Raw genomic sequence first — 23,507 nt, 5'->3', positions numbered from 1 at the left:
GGGCCAGCCGGTTGATGTGCTACGACTGGGAGCCCATCAGTGTGTGTGCAGTAGCATCCAAAGATGGGGGGGCATGAAGATTAGAAATTCTAAGGTCTCAAACGGGCAGACTCTTGTAATTGGTTATCATGTGATATTCTAGAGAAAATATGTTGCGTTGTGAATAAGAAGGGTCCTGCTGACAAACTGATGTCTTGTTCCTAGATGATCACCTCAAGTTGGGTTGGTGCCACCTTTTTGTTTCTTTCCTACCAGCCTTTGGTAGAAATGTGCTTTCATTTGAAGTGAACTGTCTGGGAATTGTTTGATCTGTTCTGTTGTCAGGATCATGGCCTGTGCCGCCGGTGCTTTGATTAAGCCTTGCTTCCACTGCGAGGTCCGCAGATCAGTTGTGCTTTGATTTGCATGAACACAGAAGGGAATGGAGCCGCCTCCCTGTGCTTTTCACAGGCTCTGTGCCCCAGAGCTTCATTAGGAAGCATGTGTTTTAAGCTGCTGCCACGAGAAACTGAGAGCATTCAGAACCCCATTTTAGTGCAGATGGAAAATTGAGTTGAACAGCAAGGATGGATTGCGCCTGTTAGACCTTTTTGCATCAATGTCAAACATGCTAGTGACGTGCTTTCTCTCTAACCGAGACTATATTGGTACGGTCACCTTTTTCAATAGGGCCATTACACATAAAATTAGCCGACTGTTTAACTTACCCCGTTTCTTTCCGTACCCTGCTGTAAAACATCCAAATCCTCATCACTGATAAACATAGTAGGAAGATTTTGAAAAAATTACATGTTATAGCTTACCTGACTGATTTGGCTATGGATTGAGCCATAGTGTACACTGAAATACAGAAATATAGGAGAAGGTCAGCCATCAGCCATTAATTATGGTCCTAAAGCATCATTTAGAAGCATTGATGGGCAACAGGATATAATGAAACAAAACACTGCTACAGGTGTAGCTAACCAGCTTAAATAACTGAACCTCACAAGGTAAAAATGAAACACTTTTGGTTGCTTCCTACATCGTCTGACCAAGAAGTGGTAATGTACAGTATAGGTAAGCTACCTAGCTAATTATTACAGGTAACTAGCAAGTGATTTTATTTGTGATATTTGTGTTAACCTGGTGGGATATTTTGCGTGCATTCATTCACTGATGTTAGAAGTGCAGGTAATGGCAAGATTAGTTGTGTCCTTGAACATTAAAGGGTTTTGAGAAGCTGCTGTAAGAAAGTGTTGAATTGAGGCTGAATTAAATGTCTGCGCTGTGATTGCTGTATTTGCTGGTAGAAGTATAAAGTGGCCCTGCGTATGGAACCATGATCAGCGCAGCACTCCTCTTGACTCCAGCTGAATGAAACCATTGCCATTATATTAGCCCTTACTAGCCCTTATGATGAGCGTGATTCCCATCATAGTTGTGCTGTCATCTATGGAGCAGGGTACTGCACAGGTACAGAGTAGGCTAAGCATAAATGCCTGAATACTAGAGAAGTGTTACTGATTCAGGTTAAAATTATTTTGTTCTTTTGGGTCGATGTAATTTGCTGAGTTGTTTTACAGGTAGGTAGAAGCTTACAGGTGGGTTGTTGATGGTGGAAATTTTGCATAGTGATTTGACACCTCCCTCTGTGGAACAGGAGCTGGGTAACACACCGGGCATGAGGATGTGGCTGTGCAGCCAGACAGCCAGGGTTTTGCGATGTGCGATACCCGTGAGACCCATTTTGTTGGACACCATAACCCAGTGACTTACTCTGCAGTGAAGGTATATCTCCATTGTTCGCTCTCTCAGAAAGTATGCAAAGTATGCTTGTATCGCAGTACTTCCTGTGGAATGCACCCATTGAGATGCTCCCGAAGGGCCGGTGAGGTTGACGAATGAATTTCACACGCAGCGGAACCCTGCAGTGACTTTGTTTTGCTTCCGTTTGTTTAAACCCCTGAACGTAGTCCTAGTCCCCAGCTCGGCCACTGCGTGTAGGATTTCGGATCCTGCCTGGCCTGCTCTGCTGAGGGCTTTAGGATTAGTGCTTGGGTTCACCGTACGTCAGTTTGAATTACAGAGCCTTCAAATTGCGGTCGAGCTGTTGGTATTGAAATTCCTCATTCCCAATAAAACAAGTGGTGGAGCTGCACCTAAACAGTCCTGGCAGCCAGAATTGGCATCTTCACTTGCTGCGGTGGAAACAGAAATGGGTTGTGTTTAAAATACACGTAGGGCTGCTGAATTATGCTACTTTGCATGTATGTTTTTTTGTTTGTAATGTGGGTTTCTTTGCTGTCTTTTTGTGTGGTTAATATATCTCTGTGATACCTGCAAAGCAACAAGCCTCCACCAGTTAGATCATAGTTCATAGATAGATTTTTGGGAGGCATTTCTTCAAGAAAAAAGTGCATTTTTGCCCGTCCCTGAGGGGAGAGCAATGCCTGGAGCTTTGACTTGTGGCCATGTAGCATAACCTTGACCAGGCCCTGGGGAGCAGGGGAGTGTTACTGTGTCCCAGAAGGAGAATAGAACAGGTGAGTAACTTCATAGTTGGAGTCTATGTCATATAGCCTAATTAAAGAAGGCAAACTCCCTTCTGTTGAATCCCTCTTTTGTCGCGCGTCTTATCTGGACTGGAGACGCTGTGCACCGTGTCACTGCGGAATGCTACTTGAATGGCTTTCTTTGTGCAGACCTGACTAATGTGTTTTCAAAGGGAAGTTGCAGTTGCTACTGCTATTGGCACCTTTTGTCTCAAGTGAGATGAAGCAGTATGCCATGGCCGGAGTGTCAGTACTCACACTGAATTAGCCAGGTGAGGAAATGGGGCAGAGTGAGGGTGTGTGCGTGTGTGCGTGTATGTGCGTGCGTGTATGTGTGTGTGTGTGTGCGTGCGTGGTTATGAGAGAGAGAGAGAGACAGAGAGAGCGTGCGTGTGTGTGTAAATGTGTAGTTATGAGTGAGAGAGCAAGCGTGCGTGCACAAGAGAGGATGCACTGTGCCCATTTCCTACATGGAAAAAGTAGTTTGATGCAGTCATTTTGAAGCTATTTAAAAACTACATCATGAGTAGGAGGATAAAATCCATCCAGTTTTTTATTTTAATTTTTAATCTTCTTAAAACTTTATTTGTCACCAGGCTGGATTACATTAAAAAAAGTCTGGATCTGGGTTACATTAAAAATAATTTATCAGGTTACAGTAGGCTCTCAATTTTTGGCTGGACCGCAACAATGGGGCCAGCCCTACAAATGTGAATGTCTGTGACAGACTGACAGACTGACCGACTGAGTGATAAAGTTATACTGCGCATGTCTGTGACGTCGGCTGGTTCGGTCCAGCCATACACTAGGTTTTAACCTGGTCTTGTTCTCCTGGGCATGAGGTAGACAGTAGGTGACTTGCTTTGGGGGTTGCTGCAGGCATTCTCATTGGCTGTAGCTGTGCTCCACTGTGAAAGCCTCAGTCAGTACTGAGTAGCGGTGAGGCTCGGCTGCCTCAGCGCGAGGGCGCGCATGGGAACTCCTGTTAACCCCCTTTCTCCTTTGTTTGATTTCCATGGTTTCTGGAAAGTGTTACACGTCTCTGCGGCGGGATTCCTGCGCGACCCTGCGCCGCCGTCCAAGGAAAATAAAGAGTGTTTGTAGTGGCTGGCGGGCCCTGCCTTCCAAAGTGCTGAGTCTATTGTAAGGTGAGCGCAGACCAGGGAAAAGTAGCTTAATTGGTTGCATATGTGCCGGCAGAGATGTTTGCGGGAGCTGCAAGACTGTTAGTTTGCAAGTCAGTGAAGAGTGTCCGCAGGTTGTAGTCAGACTGAACAGCTTTATTTACATGAATATTCATGCAGCGAGCAGGTTTTCTGCAGAACAATGATACCGAGAGCTATATTTAGAGTTTGTTGTGTGCGTAAGAAAGTTTGATGTCATGAAAACATTCATGAGGTTATTCAATCTGGCTAGGTAACTTCCTGAAGACCAAACCTACTAAATATTTATGAGGTAGTGCTGTGTAGCACAACACAAGTGTAATATAGAATTATTATTCACAAAATTGATTAATTGTCACATATTCATCAGAATTTTTGAGCACGTAATCAATTATTCAAGAACCATGACTTGTGACACGGTTGGAAAAAATCCACTTGATTACCGTTCGAAACAGAATACTGCTTCCTCCCTATAATGTAGTTCGCATGGACAGAAAATCTAGCAAGTTGGGACTCTCGGCATTGCCTTTTCCTCTCTGAGGCTGTTCTGACCGACGCTTGCAGACCCTGCATGATGTGTGCATAGCAGCTGGTGAACTGAAGAGCAACATGGAGCCTAGTCTCACCTGCATATTCTGTACTACTGAAGCAAAGATACTGCTAATAGAGGCTGTTAACTCTACACTCCTTATGTTGCATGTTCCATTCTTGTGGTTTTTGTATTCTTAGAGAGCGCATTTACTTTCTGGTTACTTACTTTCTTATTACTCCTTATTTAACATGTTGAATAGACACAGATGGTTTTCCTGCCCAATTGGTACTTCTGTGTTTACTGTCAATGAATAAGAGTTGGGTAGATTGATTGAGTTAGTATCATCTTTGGCCCACAAGCGTGCTTTGTTAAATATTCTGTGATGTGTTCAGGGAATGCCAGCCTACTTCTGGCTGTCACATTGGCCAGGCTGGTGCATGCCTATAACAGACACCAAAGCACAAAGGCTTTATGTCTGGGTGTAGAACATGCCTTTACAGAGGAAAGCCTACTGGTGAAGGTCTGTCTCTTGTGGTTGTTAAGCGAAGCCCCGACCCTGTCCCTGCTCTGTACCAGCACACCTCTGTCGAGACGGGGTGCAGCTTTCCTCTCCTTGTTTATGCAGCTGTTCATTTTGGGCATTCCCCGTCTTCAGACACGTTGAGCCTCACAAAGGCTGCACAGCCGCAAGATTGAGACAAGGGCTGGAATGAAATTAGGCCCAAGTTCAGCCCACCCTAATTAGTAGTAGTCAGTGGGCGGCTCAGATTTTCAAATTTAGTTCCCAGCCCCCCCCACTACAACCCCCCCCCAGCTTATACTTACTATTCCCAACATACATACTGTTGGTCATTATGGGCAATGAATGAATGACAGCTTGGCTAGGGGTACAGTGTTTATGTTGTTAGAGCCAAGACTGTACATTCTGGATCACTTCCAGTGTGTATGCACGCCATCAAGTTCAAAAGAAGTAAAGCCGCTTGTATCTGTTCAGAATGCTTACTGTGCAGAAATGTCAAAGCTACAGCCTGAATGATATGGGATTTTTGGGATCGATACCAATACTGATTTTAGAGGGAAGAAATTCACCGATTACCGATAAGGTGGCCGATATAGTGAATTTTTTGGCTGGTATGAAAACAGACATTTATTGATGTGCATTATGCATTCACTATGCAGAGGTACTCAGAAGGTTTTTTTTGTTGTTGAAAAATCAATAACTTTGATTAAAGTTGTGTTATTAACATTATGCCAACCAGTTTTACACTGGGCACTGACCATCAGTACTGCCAGTCATTTAATGACACATAATGGAATTAGAAGCATAGCTTCTCTGCGTTTGCACCTGCAAGGAAACTCCTCGTGTTCTCATGGTTGTTCCCTATTGTGCTGAAAAATCTTGCTGGGGACATACAAATTGGTACTTCTGTGAATAATTTTTGTCTGTTTCTGTACATTTACAGTAGGCTATAAGTAAGAGAAAATGGGCAGAGGTCCAACAGTAGCCTGCCGATTATAGTCTGTGATAAACAAGTGGAAAATGAGCGGGCATCAGTTTGAAAATGCTCTGAATCCACAGTGGGCGGAAGGTGTGGAAAAGTGCCAGTGAGCCGGCGGCTGTTTCTGCGGCTGACCTGCTAAATTTGCCTGGAGTGGACCATTTGTGACTCGCTTAACGCCTCATTTATGCTTCTTTGCACAATGTTTTCACTTGACAAAAGGGATATTTTCAACGAAAAAAAGGGTCGCTCAACACTTTTTCTTGACATTGTGCACGCACTTCTATTTTGTTATGTCACAGGTAACAAGGCTTAGGGTCCTGGTGGAAAAAGTTTTAAGACTAGTGAATTTTGTTTCTGGCTACCCTTAATAACAGATACAGTGACTGTACTCCCATCGCTGATTACTGTTTAAAGTTGGGAGAAAATTGTACTCCCCTCAAGTGTGCAGTGCAGTCACACATGCCAGCCCAGACATCTCTTTAACGTTTTCATTGTGATAGCAGATGGACCATACGGATCAGTGAGATGGACCCACAGATACCCCGTGTTAGCAAAGTTAGTAGCACCCTCTAGGCTATGCGTGGCTCTTATTCAAAATAGCTGTAATAACCATGAATGTTGGTTTCTTTATTGAGATTTCAAAACACATTATTGGTGCTGTATTCTGGTGGATATCCCCCCATACAGATATATCTGTGGAAGCCCTATTTCAGCCAGTGTTATCAGCCGACCTATATATCACAATGCATACCTTCAAAAGAACCCCCCGTCACTATGGGGTAACTACCATAAAATTAACCTTCTGTTCTGGTCTCATAGTTTATAACAAGGATTTAAGTTGTGTAGTTAATATCTGTCGCATAGTAGACATTATTTATAATTTCTTGGCATGAGAATGCATACACTGTCTCTGTCATTAGCTGTCTTTGTGGACAAGCGATTATTCTGAACCAGGTATTAAAAATATTTAGCTTTACGAATTGCCTGGGAGATTTTTTTTGCCGATGTCAGCACCACTTATGCAGTCACAGTGTTGTTGATTCAGGTTTTTAAAAAAAAAAAACATCCGATCCTCCTTATAATCCCAGAGGAGCCCCGACTAGGACTGTAGATGAGCAGCTGGACAGCCCATCGTCTGCTTTCCTTCGGTCTCAAATGCAGACGCATGCAGCTGCGTCTTGGATTAGACACTGCGCATCGGTGCCTCTCTCTTTAGGCCTGGATCATCACTGACTGATTGGTCGACCGAAAGTAGGACGAAACTGGTAGTAATGTGAGCAATTAGCCTACTTCTCATCAAGACCCTTGCTATCCCTGATGCAAAACTATCAACATTACACCGAAAAGAAGTCACACTTTCCATTGATAAAGGACTCTGATGTATGACTCGGCAATATTTCTGTGGTGTATATTCTGGATTAGTCAGCACTATTTGATGAAAAAAGATGAGGCAGAACGAAGTTCTGTTTTCTGAAAAGCTGATGTACCTTTGGCAAACTGAGAGAAAATGTCATGTTCTTATGAGATTCTGATCATCATGGGTTTAATTTTTGGTTGTTAACTTGAACTAGGAAGTAGCATATGTATTTTCTATTGAGAATAGTCTATTTTAATAATGAGGCTGCCGCAATCTAAGTTTTGGATTCCATTTAATAGTGGACTCAAATTAGTAAAACTTTTCACAACACATTCAAAAGACCACATTCCCAATGCGTTCGTGTCTCAGAGGTTCTCCTCTATTTGTTTCTTCCTTCCGGACTCTTCTGAAGAAGATTCTGGAATTATTTTTATGCGCGATTTAGTATTTCTTATTCTGGCAAGGTTAGGTTTCTATCCAGCAGGGAAGGTTGGGTACAAAGATGAATTGACTGTTCTTCAGATTACCTGGAGAAGAACAGCCTGCTAGGCATTAATACGGATGAGTGATACTACATCTCAAATAACCACGGCTGTTGATACGAGTAGTAGCCCTAGGAAGACTGATCATTTCACAATGTTTCCATGTTCCACCTTAACGTCCCCGCTCTTTTTCCATGTTAATGCAGAAGCTGATGACAGATAACCTTCTGCCCCCGGGAAGGGCGAATAAATATAGCCTGGTATGCCTTTCACTCAGCCGTGCCTCTTTTGTAGTCATGTTAAAGAAGCTGTGCGACGTTTCCCGGATTATTAACCCTTGTGTTATGTAGTGGTATCTGAGCCATGTTAAAATCTTTGCTCTCTCCGCCCTTCACGCACGTTAGCCCCCAGGCTAGGTTCACGTTCGCCTGCTTCAGAGCCAGTTCAAATAATCCAGTGTGTGAGATTTGTGTTACTGGCTGACAGAGAGGGGCATTTTTCACAACGGGGTAAGAAATTGAGAGATTGCTACCAGCTGTCAGATTTCGCCCCTGAACGAGGATGGCCCAAAGTCTTGGAACCCACTCAGCGACGCTGAGCACTTGCATTCCAACCCTGACCCCACGCCCCTCTCACACGGCCTCTAAAACGCACCGCACCGTCGGAGCCCACACCCAGATACCGCAAGCTGTGTCAAGGCCTGGTGTCGCGTTCATGGTTATGCACATACAACAGTCTGTGTAAGCCCAGTGGATCTGTGTACAAAGGGATAGGAAGGGGATATTTCTGTTTGGTATGGCATCAGATGTGTTTGGTTTAGAAAAAGCCTTGATGGAGGACTTCTGTGGGAATGTTTTTCTTGATGAGCATTTACAAGTCAGGCCTCTAGGGGCCTTTGAGTTGATGAGCACTTGGCTTCTTCGACTAAACTGAACTTTCCCTGGGGTGCATTTTCAAATGCTAACTGGCGTTTTTCATAAAACAAATTCATTTCAAGTTTTAGTTCAATTAGTCCTACGTCATGATGGTAATACTGTATACCACTGATACTGCTTTGGAAAAGTCCTTCTTCTGTGGTTTAAAAAAAAAAAAAAATTTATTCCCAATTTTATCCCATTTTTTCCCAACCCTGAACTCAACCAAACTTGATCTCCAAACAACCCTTCCTTCCGACAGGGGCAGATGGGAGACACGCGTCTCCTCCGATTCACGTGACGCCTATTCTTGGTATTTTCCACTAGGCGAGGCTGAGCCAATTGTCACCTCACCAATGTGCTCCTCCCATCATAGCTGACAGTGTGCGACTGGGACTTGAACCTCCAGTCGCTGGGAACCATTACTGTTTTGTTTTTTAAAATAAATTTTGAGAGTTTAAGGTGAGGGCATAATGGGAATGCCACAGTTTTTTAAAGCGAACTTTCCACAGTATTTTCACGCCTCTGATCAAGGTCGAACAGTTGGGTGCTGTTTGTCCTTGGCGTACTTCCACTCACCTGCAGAAAACGTTCAGGCATGAAAAGAATAACCTGGGTTTGTTTTCACTGTGAGGTGGAAATGTCATTTATTCTCTGTTTACTGTACTTACAGGAGCAGCAATGGCTGGTTAACAGTCATTAACACATACTTAAAAGGTTTACGTTCAAGTGCCTTGAGAGCAAGTAATAATTTTGAAACTTTAATGTAATGGCAGCCCTGCGGCTGTGCTTTATTTATACTTTCATTATGGTAAATGCTACCCTGAAGAAACTTTTGAGACCACAAATAAGCTGCCAACAGAAATCATACGGGCTCTGGAGAAGCTTTCGTTCGCTTATCTGGCTGTCCGAGATGTCGCTCATTTATGGAAGCTTCCATGCAAAGGCCCCTTCACTGTTTCCCAGCCTCCGTCTCTGAACATTGGAAACAGAGGTCTGATCTGGTTTTGGCTGTTTTTTTTTGAGCTCGATTCAGGGTGTGCTTTCTAGTAAAAATGAATTATTTAATGTTTTAAATGTACTTTTTAAAAAACACTCAATTTGTGCACACATACTCTCTTTTTCTAGTCCATGTGTGTGAGCCTAGCTGACTGTTCACAGTGGATGAAATTAAATGAAAATTAGCAAAGGTGGAACTTCTCAAAATTCCAGATGAGTCGGGAACGGCTTTGTTGTGGAAATATTATGACATCATTGTGACAACAGATTAGAAGCTCGCTGGGCCCGTACAGTGTAGGGTTTGCAATACTATTTTGCGAGAAGAATGATCCCTGCTGAACCTGGAGATACTGTCACAGAAAGGGCAGATACATTGCTTGCAGCAAAGGCACTAGTGAGATATGTAAAGCAAACAGGTCTGGTTAGCCAGCTGACACAAAACTGGATGTGTACAGTGCTTGATTGCTACTAACCGGTAAGGCAAATGGTTTATTAGCCTATCATACTGCTCTGCTGTTGGTCTGCTGTGCCTTAAGCTATACCTACTGTTTACTATCCCATATGGAAATAAAATATAGCCTTTTGCAGTATGGTATTTGTTGCTATAACACAAGCACATAGCAGCCTAAGCTGCAAAGCATTGTGTGAGTTCACTTTGGGGTTGGGTTGGGTTTTCAAATTTGTCAGTACTAGTCAGGCTTGGTCGGGTCGGGTCTCAAGGTCCCAGGTTTGTGTCAGGTTCGGGCTTCAATTTCATGCCCGTGCAGACCTCTTAACTGCAAGTCAGCCAATGATGTGAAGACTCTCTATGACCTTGAATGATGGATGCTTCCAATCTGAGTGTCTTTTGAGAAATTAGTAACTGCTATAGCAGTGGAAGGGTACTGTCACACAACAAATGTGTTAAAAAAGCACACAAGAGGAGGGACTTTTAGGCTCAAGCTAAGGATCCAGAGCCACCACACTCCCCCCCAAACTCCCTGCAAAGCCCTCCCAACCCACAGGAATGGCAAGCACAGGGTTCAAACACAGAAGAATAGAGTGCTTTGCTATGGATCCTTGGGCCCTGATTGGGAGTCTTACTTGGTGCAGTTTCTGAAGAGGAGGATGCAAAACACATCCCGCTTAAACAAAACTCAGGGAAGCAGGCCAGCCTTCCTCCGCATGGGACGAACAGGGAGAGCATTCTTCTTCCCCCCTGAGCCCAGGCCAGCGCCTCTCGCCCTGGGGGGCACGGAGGCGTGAGAGAGGGACCCGAATACCCGCTCTGAATGGCCCCGGCTGAGCCAGGACCATGGCACCATCCCTCCCCCCCTCCCTGCTCAAGTCCGCTGGCAGATTTTTCATCACCGGCAGCTTCAGTTTAAAACACTGACCTGTTGTTCTTGCCGCATTGATGACTCTTTGCAATAGGGCCTATACTGGTGTTTCTAAACCAAATCAGAAAATCTCTCCCATCACCCGAGGCTCTGTAGGAAAACTACAGGGGCCGAGTTACCATGGCTGATCCGCAAAGCAGTTCCTGAAACAAACAAACGAATGGGGACTGGGGCGACAGGGGATTGGGAAAAGCACAAGCCTTGCTTAAATGAGATCTGTAGACAAAAACATTCAAAGGGGGTTGTGACAAATCTGTGTACCAATCTCTGAAGTCACAATATATAAAAAATGCCCTTTCTTTGCCCCATCTACAGTGGGGAAAAGTGGAGCCATTACACCTGGGTGACATCAATGTTTTTTGGTGGGTGGACATTATCTTTGCTGTGGCCCAAAGTATATGTGACACATTTAAAATGAGATATACAGTGGGCTCCATAATGTTTGGGACAAAAACATTTTTTTTCTTCTTCTTGATTTATGGATGTGTCAGTTACTACTGTCTACAGAAGACTTCACAAACAGGACTACAGTGGCCACACTGCAAGATGGAAACCCATAGTTAAAACAGGATGGACAGGTTACAGGTAGTTAAGACCTAAAAGAGCCTGCAGGGTTCTGGAAAAAGCTCTTATGGACAGATGAGACCAACATTCCCTTGTATCACAGTGATGGCAAGAGCAAAGTGTGGAGGTCAAAAGATCTGAAGCACCTCCCTTCATCTGTGAAACATGGAGGTGGGGGTGTTATGGTGTGACGCATGCATGGCTGCTATAGGTACTAACTCACTTGTCTTCATTGATGATGTCACTTCTGATAGCATCAGCAGAACAAATTCTGAAGTGTACTACATCTTATCTGCTCAAGTTCAACCAAATTCCTCTGAACTCATTGGACAGCACTTCATCTTACAAGAATACAATTCCATCCCAAACATACTGCTAAAGCAACAAAGAAGCAAAAGAGTTTTTCACAGCCAAAAACTGGAAAATTCTTGACTGACCAAGTCATTCACCTGATCTGAATCCAAATGAACATGTGTTTCATATGATGAAGAGAAAACCTAAGGCAACTAGCCCCCAAAACAAGCAGAAGCTGAAGTGGCTGCAGTACCGGCCTGGCAGGGCATCACCAGAGAAGATACCCAGCACCTGGTGATGTCCATGGGTCACAGACTTAAAGCAGTCATTGCACACAAAGGATATGTGACAAAGTACTAAACATGACTACTTTCATGTGCATAACATTAACATGTCCCAAACATTGTAGAGGTCACTGTATAAATGATACTTGAAACCAACATTATATAATGAGTTTTGGCTGGAGTTTTCCTGTAAAAGCAGTTGAAATCAGTGTAGTGTTTGTGGAGCAACCCTCTGATCTGCTTTGCAGAGCAGGTAAAGTAATCCCCCTAAGGTTCCTACAAAACCTGGATTTAAGTGATGGGAGAGATATTCTGATTTAGTGATTTTCGAAACTCAAGGGTAATTTCAGATTTTCTGATTTTAGAAACTCTTAGTCTGTCAATTTTAAATTGTCATCAACGTGAGAAGAGCCATTTCAAACATCGTTGGTTGTTGACGTTAAAATGTGCTGATGTGGCATCGGATGTGCGAGTTTGTTGACTACACACCGCCGCACCCACAACTGTTGCATTTTCAACCATTAGCGCCCCCCCGTTTTAAGCCTACGAGAGCCGCGGGATTAGCGGGGACGGCATCGAGCCTGAACATGTGGCTCAGAGAAGAAGCCTGGCCTCGAAGCAGGGAATGGGGGGGGGGGTACAATTACGTGCCTTTCAGCTCTTATTTACATTCCCCCCACCCCCCCCGCTTTGGGGCCAGTGCGGTCAGGCTTTCGGCTAATGTGACTCGAAAGCCACATTCGCCATCGTACTTAACTCCGCACTTTCATCTCCTCTGAAGCCGCAGAGAACCGGGACATTCTGAACATCAGGCGATGGACACGAAGCGGAGTAAAGACTTTAAATAATGGGGGTTTACTGCGCAGAAGGGATGATGGAGGCTTTTAATCTCCCCTTGGATCGCATGCGGGAGGGGGGGGGGGGGGCGTGAGATGCAGACCCGCGCCTTTTTTCTCCGCACCCTGGGGTGCTGGAGCCTTCCGATGGAGTTCTGTCTGCTGGCCGTATGTTTTCAAAGGCCGGGATGTTTCCACAGACAGCGCAGATTGGGTCCATTTTGCACCCATATGCCTTTACAATACAGGAAGAAAATTGTTTATTGAGATGGATAGGGCGGTTCTGCCTTGTGAATTTGAAGGTACACTACTGACACATTGGGTAAACGGTTACAGTAGTTAGGCATTCAAGGCACACTATCTTACTACCTTCCCAAGAATAGAAATTAATTATTGTATTTTGCCAGAAGAAAAGCGCAGGCTACAGCTCACTGGCTACATTCTCTACTGACCATGAAGAAATGTCAAAGAGTGAAAGACAGCTCAGGCAGCTTCGGCCTGTATGCTGAATTTAATTCCATTTGTCTTGTGAAAATGTTTATTTTGTCTCAAATTTTCAAATCTGCCTGCAGTTCATGTTGCAGTTTTTGAACTTTTTCAAAAATATGATTGACACTTCACTGTTTTGGGCCATGTCTGGTTTGAACGAAATTCCAACACAAGTAGTCCATTGGGCCTGTAAGCAGTGTTTTAATTAATGCCTTAATGCATACTTATTCTGGTGAATCCATAGACAATTTTCCACTCAGGCTTTTTATTTTCTATAATGTATAATACTGCCGTCAAGCTAGAAAAATGGAACTGTATTTTCACATCTGGTCCTGGTGTTTGTTTTTCCATTAGGCTGCTGCAGAGGGCTAGCGTTAGCTTAATGTCCTCCCGTAGAAGTGACAAAGCCATGCTTTGTTTGTATCCTTCACTCAGCTGTTTGTTATCCTTTTCGTGCTGCATTATACATTAAACCTGATTGTTCAGGACAAAGAGTTCAATTTAGTAAAAGGACACGGCTGAATTCTGCCGTCTGTTTTTTTTCCCTGCTTCTGCATTGACGGAGCTCAACCAGAAGGCGTTCCTGTTTGCCGAACGCAAACCTGATAGGAAACCGATGACAGGGCGCTCCTCCGGTTTGATGGCGCTCGCTGTTTATCAGATATTGTGTCTGCTGCTTACACGGGCCCCGGAGCCCCTGTGCTGAAGGTGTGGACAAAAGAGCCTGAGGGGTTTGCGGGTTTATCCGGTGTGAGCGTGCGGGAGTGTGAAATGAAAAGAGAGTTGAACCACACGCTGGAACAAGGGAACTCTTAAGATGCATGTCGGCTGATTTTTATCCACAGGCCAACCGTAGAAGTCAGGTATGGTGTTTGAACAGCGATTTCCAGATTTGTACATATTTGTACAGAACCTACTACGGAGACTTTTAAGTGCACTCCCGCTCAGAGTTGGTCTACGGTAAAGCAAACATGCCCGTGTTGACCGTTGACTTCTACCGCACTGGCTCATGGGACTTAGTGATGAACCTACTATTAGGAGGAAGATAACATGGTAATCTCCTCTCCTTACGAAGGGAGATTCTAGTTGACACAGTGATGGAGTTGTGGTTTCTTTAATCTCTCAATTTCATGTTGTGTAAAGAGGAAAACTGAGCAGTGGTTTGTGATTTACATTTAAGGTTGATTAAGGAATTTCCAAGATTTGTTGCAAATTTTTACATTTGCTAAATTTTGTCAGAATTCTGATTTTGTATGTGTTTGCATGTGCACACATGCATTTGTGTAGAAACAAAATTATACAATAAAGCATTTTAATTAATGACTAATTAATTGAAACATGAAACTCGCAGCTCAGTCTGGCATTGCACGTGATTTAGCATTGGAATTTGTGTAAATCGGAAAGAAAGTGAACTATTCCTTTAAAGTGGGATCTAAGGCACTTTAAATGGTCCAGGCTGGACACGTGCATTCACAGTTCATGTCATGGGCATGAAATCATGTGGCTTGAATTCCTCCAAGGATAAGCTTTTCTGCTGTCTGAGAGCGCTTCAGTCTCCACAAACAGCCCCAGCGACCCGACAAGTGGCCCGCACGTGTTCGGCGTGGAGTCACATAAGGCCTGGGACCCTTTAGCAAGGCTGAACACTGATACAGCCGCTGTCTTAACGCACGCAGAGTTTCCACTTTCAGCATTTTCATATTATATTTATTTTTTGTCACTTTGCTTTGTTTTTGGGCTGTTGTACTGAAATATTTGGACCTATGGATCGTATACTGTCACAGAATGTGTTGTTGGCTAAACTGTGCTCAGATCTGAGTTGAAGCTACAGTGGCTCAGCTGTCCCGCCTTGCATCGATAGCTAGCAGGATGCTCAGGCTAGATAGCCACGCTAATATTTTCCTTTTCCCACTGATGGCTGTGCCTTCTTCTTACATGGTTGTGGGGTACAAGAAAAAAAAATGCATTTAAAAAACAATTGGAGTTTCAATAAGCTGAACAGGATGTTGAAGGACAAAAAATAATTTTCCATTGTTTTAACTTGAACAAATCTTACATCTGTAAAATAGAATAAGAACATAAAACTACCTCATAGAATAAGAACATAAAACTACAGCCCATACAGCCAGTCCAGGCTGGACATTTATGTATGTGTACATTATGGCTTTTGTACTAAAATAAGGATAATATACATTTACAATAGTGATTCAAAATCGTAAATATTTTACTGAGAGCAGTTTTAACAGCAGTGATGCAGGTGTTCAGTGGGTACATTAATTTCTGTGCTTCATACCTCACTGTGTCTTGTAGAATCTTGGGAGGCATTGTGGAGAAATTTCACAAGCCACACACACTTTATTGGCTTGATGGGCTGTCAGTCATGTGCAAAGGCTTTGGCTTTATTGCAAACAGCCAATTGTCAGTGATCTGCTAATTGGTGCTGGTGAGCTCTGAAACGCGGAAATCTGTGGAACTCTTTCATCACTGTGAATAATAGCACCGCCAGGGGTTCCCCGGGACAGGTTTGGGAAACGGCAGCCGGCAGGGGGCCGAGCCCATCTGCTACTGGCCACGCCCAGCTCAGGGCGAGGGCAGTTACGGGAGGGGGTTTTTTTCCAGTCATCCTGGACTGTTTGCATGTCAGAGCAGGAGTTCTCTTACCTGGGCCTGCCTCGGTGTATTATGGTTTCTTTTACTGCCAATCTCTTCATCAGGTGTTGAAAAAGTTTATGGTCTTCCATTAGCTACTTTTTTTTTTTCCTTCAACAGTTCTTACAAAAAAGCATGTCTGACTTGTTGATATTTGCTTTGAGTACTTTTTCCCAAAGTGGATTAGTGTATGTGACCAGGTGGCACTCCACTCTGAGCAGTAAGGAGTCAGACCCCGCTGATTTCATCAGTTTATACGTTAATAAAAAATGAGGTATCACATAAAGACAGGTACTCCGCTACACCGCCCGATCACTGTCCAACATATCATTGTTCGCCTCAACACCGTCAACCTGAAAGTATACTGCTCAGGAGGATTCTCCACAGCCCTGCATACCCCAAATGTCTGCAATAACTCGGGGGGAGGCCGTGTATCTCAGTCCGTAGGCCAGTCGACACTCAGGCCATATACGAGTCCCCCTTGTGACCGGTGGTTCTGTTCCCCACGGCGACCCTTTCAGTACAATGATTCCATCTCTGTGTGTAACCGTCTCTATTTTCCCTCTCAATAAAGTGGAAAAAATGTGTAAGGAGGGCTTTCTGGCTCTCTCCTCTAAAACTATACATTTTGTACCTCTTTTCTCAAGGAATAATTTTCCATACTGCATATAAATGAAAATGTTCACCTGGGATTTGAATATGAGACATTTATTCTTTGTGGCATCTGTAGCCAGTTCTGACATAGCCTAGCCTGAAGAGGTGTAGCCTATATTATTAAACAGACTTTAGAAGCGCCCAAATAAGAACTACGAGCGACTAGCGTGCGCCCGAGAGGTTGCGGTTACGGTCTGAACGTGGTCAGTCCCCAGGACCGGGTTTGCTGACGCTGCTGCGGACGGGAGGGAGAGAAGCGGCGGGAGTGGACGTCTCGCGGGAGCGGTCCTTTGAGGGGGCGGGGGAGTACAAAGCGGCGTGTGGCGGGGGTTAGGGTTAGACGGAGTCGCAATGAAAGGCGAGGTCGCCCACGCCAGGGCCGCCACCTGCTCGGGGCCGTCAGAGGAGCGCCGGCGCGGCCCGCCGTCGGCCCCCGGGCCCTCAGACACAAAGCCCTTTGTCCTGCGTTCCCGCTCACGCTCGGCCGGAGCGCCAAGGATCCAAATCCGCAAAAATAAACACCCGTCTTCTTTGCCTCGTCTGTCGGCGTGAATTTCAGTCTCGGGTTATTTTCGTTCCCTCCCCTCCTCTCACTAGCCCTCCACCCCTCTCTCTTTCATTCCGTCTTTTTTTAGGGACGCAGTTGTTCACATACGTTCTGTTATTTTCTGTGAGTTTTTGTCTCTGTGTAGTGCCACTCGCGGTCTCTGTGAGTGATGTGTGTTGTGTGGATTCCCCTCTCTTTAATCGGACACAGCGTTTGCTGTCAGAAGCGGTGAGGTTTGCTTGTCTCAGGATGTACTGTAGAGAGCCCTGGTTTTCTTTTGTTGGAAACTTAGTTCTGGTTTAAGGCCTGGATTCCTTCAGAAATTTTTCTATTATCTTTGATCTACAATTAAATACGAGTTTTTTTTTTTTCTCCGAACTTTAAAAGTGTCCACTCTGCAAGTTCATTTTGGTGAACACATGGGCAAGTGTGTGTGCATGCATGCCTGTGTGTACGTGTGTGTGTGTGTGTGTATGTGTGTGTGTGTGTGTGTGTGCGCGTGTGCATGTGTGTGTGTGCGTGTGTGTGCACGTGTGTAGAATACAAATTTAACTTCTACGTCAAAGTCAAAAGCAAATGTTGATTGAATCCAGGCCCGAGTCTGGATTGGCTGTTGAGTTGCTGGACTTATTGTTGGCAGAAACAGGAGGCGGGCCTTTGCTTCCCTGTATCACTGCCAGCTGGAGGTGATGTCATGACCCATCGGGCCCCCGGGCGAGTGCAGGAATGTGCCTGTTGACCCCTGCTCAGTCCGAGTTGATCCCCTGTTCCCAGAATATGCGTACATCAACCACGCCCCACCTGTCATGTGCCTGACCAAACCACTGGCCAATATAAGCCCATTTTAATTTTGCGGCACACAAAAAAATCCTCTTGGACGAAAATGCATCAGAAGTCTGTTCCAAGACTACTGTTTGCTGTATTATCCACCAGACAGGTCTGTGGTGATAACAGTGTGGAAGCCATGTAGATGTTGAGGCTTCCTTTCTGAATCCTGTTCCCATGGAATGCGCAGAATGCTAAGGTGTTATCCCACCATTATGCTAACACAACTGAAGCAAATTCCTTACATGGACATCGCTTTTGTCGTTCTGTTCAATGCCTTTTCTGAGCGAATCTGACTTTTGGCCCTGGCAGCCTGACCTTTTTCGGGGAAGGATCCGTTGACGCTCTGGGAAAGGCGAGCAGCTCGTAAAGAGAGATCTTGAAATCGGCCTGTAAACGCTGTACCATTTGGGCATTGTAAACGCGCAAATTCAGTTTCCAGATGCATTTCCATAATAGGGATTTGGATGACTGTTTGCCATTGATTGAAAGCTTTATCGAAAGGTCAGTAAGTGTTTTAGTGCGTAGGAGAATTTGTTTCTTTCAAGATTTTCAAATGAAATTTTATGTCCTGGAAATTTCCTGAACCTGCCTGTTTTTATGCATGAAGTAGCTAGTAACAATGGCGCAAAGGCTGCTACTGTCCTCACGACTAAGAAATGATTCTCTCATATTATGAAACAAATAACAAATATGTCACACAAAAGAAAAAGAGAGACCAAATGATTTCACATAGTGATTATAATGTATTTCCAAATGAAATTTAATATTGTGGAAGTATTGGAAGAATTTGGAAAGTGTATACTCCCCACCCCATCCTGGTCCCTGGCTGTCTTCTATTTCAACCTAGCTGGAGATTGGATAGACTAGTGAAACACCCTGAACAGTGAAGGAATACTTTTCCTTTAGGTTTTCTTATGGTAATAACATCTCTGCGTTGTTCCCCTTTCTTATATTTAAAGACAAAAAAAGTTTGAATTTTCAGGAACCATCCTCCAATGTGAAGAATCTTTAAGAATAAATGAAGAAACCTTGGAAAAACAAATATGCTGTGCTGCTGTGGGCGCTCAGTCACTGCAACACAAAGTACTGCCGACTGTGCAGAATGTCACTAGCAAGGGATCCGTTTCTTAATGGAAGTGGTTAGATAACGTAATAAAGCATTAGGATGGTGTTCGGGGGAAAAGGTTGCTAGAAGAGACAGAATAGTCTAGATCTTTGGCAACAGCTGGCAAAACTGAAATTTTCCTGCCGTGTAACTCCTGGGGAGTAGTCAGATGAGAGGATGTTTTTCAGGAGGGCTTGTTTCTCTTGGGTGTGTTGGTAGCTCTGTTGATCAAGTCCAGTCTTTGCTGTTTTCTCTCCCTAGTCCACAGAAAAGTTGCCAAATACATTTTGCATCATCACACTTTACATTGAATTGCCTTGATTTATTTTGCTTGCAACATTGCCATTTGGACTTTGGACAAAAACAGGGCTGAGTTAGGAAATCTTTTGGGTGAACCACAGTGTTGAGGCAGAGTTATTGGCTTTTGCTTCTTCCATGGAGTTCACAATGTTGAAACAAGAGGCTTAAAAAAACCCTTCGTTTTTGTCCCATTCTGCTGTCCTGAACACTATGGTGGAAGGCAGCTAGAAGTAGCAAGGGATTTAACTGCGATTTACGTCTGCGTGGTGAGCTAGCGTACCGTAGCACTCAACTTTAAGCACAGAGTGCATTGTGGTTAAATTTAACAGAACCTTCTTGTCTAGGCTTGTAGGATATCTGTGATTGTTTCTGAAATATGCCTTACAGTAAAATACGCAGAACAAGTGTATATTTGTTTTGGTAAATTGTTTAGACAAGCTCAGTAAGATCTGCTACGGATGGGAAAATTCGGAAAATGGCTGAATTGTTACATGTTGCAATAAATGCGTTTACACTTTTAAATGACAAGGTTGGGCGTGAGGGTGATGTTATAAATATCCCGCGTTTACATTTAGACTGATACAAATTTGCAGAAGCAGCCACAGAACCGACTTAAAAATATGTGGCCCATATAAGAGCGCAAATTACAGAAATGCAACAACTTCAAATGTCGTGGGGTGATGATATAGTAAAAATGTACTGGGTTTACTGAAAGATGAATATCATTTAAAATAAAAAACATTTAGCATTTCCATTCTTTGCAAAGCATTTTGAGGAATGTCGATTTGATGTTCCCTGAGCGCACAAGCGGATGGCTATGTTATCACTTCAGAGCTAATCAAGGAACATTTCCCAAATCCATCTCAGAAGCTCACTCAGTCATCAAAATTGACACCAGATCAGCACTAATACTTTTAAACACGAGTCTACCACAGTCTCAGTGAGGTTAGGGCACTGCAAAAGGAAATGGTTCCAAGTTATTTCAATAACGTTGGCGTTTTAAAAAGCGTTTAATCCTTTGGAGATTTTACTAAACATTTCGTAATTAAATGTTTAGAAGTCACACTAACCTACACTCAATGTGTGAGTTGATGACACTGTCAGATTGTCCAATTGCTCATTTGCTTGGGAAAAATATTCAAATGAAGTCTGTGCCATATACACACAGCGTGGCCTTTTAAGGACTTAAACACACTATTTATTTGTTCTGTTGTGAAAACAAAAGACCCAGATCTTAGGAAACTGAGAATCATCCCCGTGGGCTAGAGAATCAAAGGCAGGCAAGGTCAGGCAGGTAGGATATGTCCATTGTAAGCATCTAAGCCGGCGCTATGTATAGTCTAGGTATGGCCTTGGGATGTAAAGTGATCAGCTGACTGGCCAGGAATAGAGGAACAGGTTCCATTGTTTACATGCCATCTCCAGTCCACCCACCGAACGGAGTGTTTGCGTGTGAAGGGGGATTGACCGTCAGACATTGACAGTTTGCTGTTTGCTCCCCCATGTCAAAGATGGTGGAGGATATGACAAGATACATCAGTGAAGAATTGTATACACAAAAAGTACAGAGGTGGACGAAAAGCCATTAGGGCTGTGCACGGGCGCCTGGACTTGAAAAAGCGCAATGGCAGTTCACCCAGTAAGTGTCAGTAATGCACAACTTTAACTCTACAGGCCTCAGGGCCTTCATAGCATAATTGGGGGAAACAAAAAGCTCAAACACACATACACTAACGTGCACACATACATACACACGCGCACACACACACACACACACACACACACACACACACACACCTAACCTTTGACCAAGAGTATTGCACAAGACATTGAAATGTGGTTTTCAAATGCGCCGCTGCATACAGTAGACACCTGTCTTCTGCTGCTGATCGCATGTGTTGCTTAGCCTGTTACAGACCCCTGTCACTGCTGTCACTTAGCTTTGGGAAAATCTCCTGCGTTAGCTGCAAAAGCAGAGGAACATGCATTTACTGCTTTCAGGAGAGATGGGGAATTTCATTGCGTAAGGATCAGAGATATTATATACCTATCTGAGGCATTTTTAAAGCCGCTTACTCCGTGCCAGTTGCATGCAGTGACATTGATATTCCATAAAGGGCTCATTGTTTGCATGCAGTTTGTATAATCCTCAACACGGTGCCATTTGAGAATAGTGTTGTAGCACAGACGCAGGCATTATTAAAAGCAGCACTGGGATTTCTCCCACTGTTGTGTCCTTACCGACATAACGGCAGCTGTAAAAATAGACAGGGAGGCTTCCTCTCTGTGTGTGTTTTAGACTGCAGTCTAGATAGGAAAAGACAACACGTGGTTTCAAACACTCCCCTGTTTGAACGGTGCGTTTTTTGTATTTCAGGGAAAGGGGGAAAATGCGGTTTCTCCAGTTCCCCACTCGGGCCTGGGCCCACTCCTGCATGGGTGATGTACTGCAGTGAACAAATGTGTGTGTCTGTGTGTGTGTGTGTGTGTGAGCGTTACGCATTCCTCCAGCTGTGCGGGGGGAGATGTCTAAACCAGATGTGGCACCCGCGCTTTCAAAAGACCTTCCCCCGCGCCGGTATCTCCCTTTCTCTTCTTCTCTCTCTATATTACTTTCTCTCTCTGTCTCTCTCTCCCTCTCTCTATCGCTCTCTCTCTCTTTCTGTTTTCAAATTTTTGATTCCGTTACGTTTGCTGACAGTCTGCCACTGTAGAACTTGTCTGGTGATGATCTCTCTGCTCATTGATCGAGCAAATAGTGTGACATTTTTTGTAAGCAAACGCACTCGCACTGGGAATGCCACCCACCCCCTACGCTCCGTTACCAAGCTGCAGAACCTGTTAAGGTGGCTGTCATTGTGGTGGCTGACGCTGTGCTGCAGGGCTAGTTATGGAGCAATATTTATGCTCCAGAGAAAAACCATTAATCGTAATTCCTAAATGTAGGAATTTTTACAGTAAAAATATTTGTGTATTGTGTAAATTCTAGAGCATTGGTCCCGTACCATATGGGTTACATTAACTACGCTGCCCAGGACCCACGGTTTTGGGTGTTTTTTTTTAATTGACAGTGGTGAGAAGCAGAGAAGTGAAGTGGTCCACGTGAACAGGACACGACACACGTGCCCGCTTAGAGGTGAATTCTGGGTTTGAGGCCGCAGCTACAAGTGAATAAAATGAACACCCGCGGACTTACCATTATGAGAGAAAGCACAACTTTATGATGTGCACCTGAAGAACTTTAGTGCTTTTTGCTGTCATCTAAAAAACTGGACAGTCAGGAGGGAACACATCAAGCTGCGAATGCTTGTGAAATGAAATGAAAGTACTATTAGGGGAGTGTATTTGCTTTTCATTTGAATATCTTGGAAAGTTACAATGGAAATTCTGTGAATAGCAAGTGAATATATGCCATAGAGCGTGAAGAAATTTTCTTTCTCCTAATTTTCTTTCATACGATCTGTTTTTCACTGATATTGCTGATTTAGAAAAATCGATGTTTGTGTTTGCATGGTAAACATGCACAGATTAAGAATACATTCCTGTGATATGAACAGAGCCTAGTTATCTCAGGATGTCTGTGGAGAGCTGTTTAAAAACTAGTTTCCAGCAACAACATGTCATTAGAGTGTTCGAGAACTCAATGTACTAATAGCTAATCATTTCAAAGTACCGACCACAAATGTAGGAATGTCAGCATTTTATTTGTCATCAGGTTTATTTTTTGAGTAACAAACCATGGTGTACTTGGACATGTAGTAGCACGCAGATCTGTAAGGCACCTCAAACCACTGGTTTTAATACACAGATTTTTCAGAACTTGATTTCAGTCACCTGCAGCTTGAATTTTATAGAGGTGGAAGTAACAAAAATTGTGATGAAAATGTAGTTGAGAAAAGTGAAAGTGAATTGATTAATTTGTAGTTAAATGATAAACATTTAGTGTATTGAAGTTTGAGTAGTTTCATAAAAACATGAATGATTAAAACTGGCTTGATTTGATAAACGCAAACCTTCCTTTTTATCATTATTGTTTAACATGTGCATTACACCTCCTATCAAAGAGCAGAAAACCTTGATCAAATTTAGTTTGCG

General features: G+C 43.8%; 1 protein-coding gene across 1 annotated transcript in view; it reads left to right on the top strand.

Moving 5' to 3' along the window:
• The window catches only part of nhsl1b (NHS-like 1b), a 157,276-nt gene that overhangs the window by 2,324 nt on the left and 131,445 nt on the right, over positions 1 to 23,507 (top strand).

This window comes from Anguilla rostrata, chromosome 6 (assembly GCF_018555375.3).
Source record: "Anguilla rostrata isolate EN2019 chromosome 6, ASM1855537v3, whole genome shotgun sequence".
NCBI classification, from domain to species: Eukaryota; Metazoa; Chordata; class Actinopteri; order Anguilliformes; family Anguillidae; genus Anguilla; species Anguilla rostrata.
The sequence above is the reverse complement of the archived record's forward strand: the minus strand, read 5'-3'. Positions and strand labels throughout refer to the sequence as shown.